The following is a 3,362-nucleotide window of genomic DNA, read 5'->3' as shown; positions in this document are numbered from 1 at the left end:
AAAAAAAAAAGAATTACGTGTGTGTGTGTGTGTGTGAGAGAGAGAGAGAGAGAGAGAGAGAGATAAAATTTGCCATTTTAATCATTTTCAAGTGAACAGTTCAACAGCATTAATTATTAACTATACCAGGTTTTAAGCTTTTGCCAGAAATAATTTCTTTGTGGTTTTAATGTACCTTCTCTTTTTATATATTTTTTTCTGCTTCTGTCATAGTGCAAAAATATAAATTACATTCTTGCTATAGCAATATTTTAGGTAGAGCTACAGCTTTATGTTCTTCCATAAGATTCAATTTCTTATGGCAAATTTCTCATTTTCTTAAAGTGTAATACTCTTAAAATTCTGTTTCCTATAGCATTTTTTTGCTTGTTTAAAACATTTTAGATGGTCAGTACTAAGCTTACTTATTTACAAATGGTTAGTTGAGTTTTAATTGTGCTAATGAGTTTTGGTTTGACAGTCTGATCCCTTTACCTTCAGGCTGTGTTAACAGTCATGTTTCAGCTGATTCAGAAATAGCCATCTGTGCATGTGTGCTTTTTGGTTACAGCTGAGTAAAAGATGTGATTGACTCAGTTTCAATCCATCACCATTATTAGAAATATAACCTGCAAACTACAGAGACTTAGTTTCTTGCTCTTTTATTGTCACACTTTGCCAAAACACTTCTTTGAGCCTCATTTATTTGTTCAGCAAATATTGAGCACTTACTATGTGCCTGACACTGTTCTGGGTGCTGGAAAATAGACTAAAAACTCTGCCCTCTGGAGCTTACATTTCAGTTGTGGAAGACAAACAATAGAAAACTATATAGTGTGTTAGATGATGATTAATACCATGGAGAAAAATTAAGTAGGGAAGGATAGTGAGTTAGAGGTTGGGGGTTGGGAGGATGCCATTTTTAATTTGATGGTCAGGTAGACCTCCATGAGAAGATAACAATTGAGTAAACATCTAAAGGAGGTGAGGAAGTGAGCTACTTGGGTATCTATCAGAAGAGCCTTCCAGAGAAAGAATAGCAAATGCAAAAGCCTTAAGAAGGGGAAATTGGAATCCTCATACATTGCTGGTGGGAATGTAAAATGGTCCAGCCACTGTGGGGAAAAGTTTGGCAGTTCCTCAAAAATTAAACATAGAATTACCATATGACCCAGCAATTCCGCTTCTAGGTACATATCCAAAGGAATTGAAAGCAGGCCCTAGCCGGTTTGGCTCAGTGGATAGAGCGTCAGCCTGTAGACTGAAGGGGCCCGAGTTCGATCTGGTCAAGGGCACATGCCAGGGTTGTGGGCTCGATCCCCAGTAGGGAGCGTGCAGGAGGCAGCCAAACAGTGATTCTCTCTCATCATTAATGTTTCTATCTCTCTCCCTCTCCCTCTCTGAAATAAATTTAATTTTTTTTTAATGGAAAGCAGGGACTCAGATATTTGTACATACATGCTCATAGCAACACTATTCCCAGACATGGAAACAGCCCAAATGTCATCAACAGATGAAGAGATAAATAAATTGCAGTATATCCATACAATGAAGTATTATTTAGCCATAAAAAGGAAAAACAATAAAAGGTTACATATCATATAATTTCATTTATATGTAATCTCTGAATAGGCAAATCTATAGAGACAGAAAGCAGACTGGTGGTTGCAAGGGGCCAGGGGGAGGAGGGAATGGGGAGTGACTGCTTAATGGGTTGCAGGGTTTCTTTTCCCAGGGATGAAAATGTTTCGGAACTAGATAGAGATGATGGTTACACAAAATAGTAAATGTATGAAATGCCACTGAATTGTTCATTTTAAGGTGTGTGTTTTTTTCATTTTATTGAATTTATTGGGGTAACAGGTTAACAAAATGATATAGGTTTCAGGTGCACCATTCCAACACTAAGAATGTTTAATTTTATGGTATGTGAATCTTGTACCAAAAATACTTAGCAGGTCCTGACCCGGTAGCTCAGTTGTCCCGATACACCAAGGTTGCAGGTTTGATTCCCGATCAAGGCACGTACAAGAATGAACTAATGAATTCATAAATAAGTGGAACAACAAATTGATGTCTCTCCCTCTCTCTAATGTCAATCAAAAAACCTTGGCAAACTAGGAATATAAAGGCAACCTCCTTAACCTCATCTAATAAAAATCTATAGCTAACATAATGATGAGGAAGGGAAAAAAAGAGGGCTTTGAAGAAGGATCATGCCTGACTCAAGGAATAGCAACAAGACTGATGATGCTACAGTAGAGTGTGTGTTGGGAGGGGTGGTTGGAAGAGAGAATAGTGCAATATAGGGCCTGAGGGGTGATATGGACCATGTAGTATAGGGCCTTAAAAGCCATTGTAAGGATTTGGCTTTTATCCTGGAATAGTAAGCCATTAGTGGATTTTCAGTAGATGAGTGTTTTACACCTCAATGAAAAACAAAAATCCTTAAATATAGTCTTAACAGAATCAGTGTAGCTGCTATCTTGAAAATAAGCTTCAGGGGGCCAAGGGTAGAATCAGGGTGATCATCTAGGAGACTATTGTGTTAATCCAGGTGGGAGATGATAGGGGTTTGAGTCACTGTAAAGACAACCCTAGGTTTAAATCCTGGTTTTGTATCTAACCAGCTGGGTAGCCTCAAGTAAATTGCCTAAACTTGTCAAGCCTTGGCTTCCTTATCAGTGAAAGGTATCTATATATATCCTATATAATAAAGAACTAATATGCTAATTAGACCAGACTGTGGAACATCCTTCTGAATAACCAGTGGGTGGGGCTGTGAGGCAGCTGGGGCTGTGATGGGCCGAGCCCCTTGCATGAATTTTGTGCATTGGGCCTCTAGTCCTATCTAATAAAAGAGAAACATGGTAATGGGCGTACAACCGCTACCCTTCCCATTGGCTAATCAGGGCAATATGCAAATTAACTGCCAGCCAACATGACGGCCGGCAGCCAGGCAGCTTGAAACTAACATGAGGCTTGCTTGCTTCAGTGACAGAGGACTCCAACGTTCCCTGCCTGCCGCTGCAGGCCTCTGAGCTGCAACTCTAAGCAGCTATGTGCCCGGAGCTATGTAACAAATATAGAAGCTAAACAAAACCACAGAAACCTCCTTTATTCCGCCGGGCTTCAGCCAGAAGGATCACAACATTGTAAGCAAAGGTCCTGACCCGGTAGCTCAGTTGTCCCGATACACCAAGGTTGCAGGTTTGATTCCCGATCAAGGCACGTACAAGAATGAACTAATGAATTCATAAATAAGTGGAACAACAAATTGATGTCTCTCCCTCTCTCTAATGTCAATCAAAAAACCTTGGCAAACTAGGAATATAAAGGCAACCTCCTTAACCTCATCTAATAAAAATCTATAGCTAACATTT

This window comes from Myotis davidii, unplaced genomic scaffold, assembly GCF_000327345.1.
Source record: "Myotis davidii unplaced genomic scaffold, ASM32734v1 scaffold900, whole genome shotgun sequence".
Taxonomy (NCBI): Eukaryota; Metazoa; Chordata; class Mammalia; order Chiroptera; family Vespertilionidae; genus Myotis; species Myotis davidii.
The sequence above is the reverse complement of the archived record's forward strand: the minus strand, read 5'-3'. Positions refer to the sequence as shown.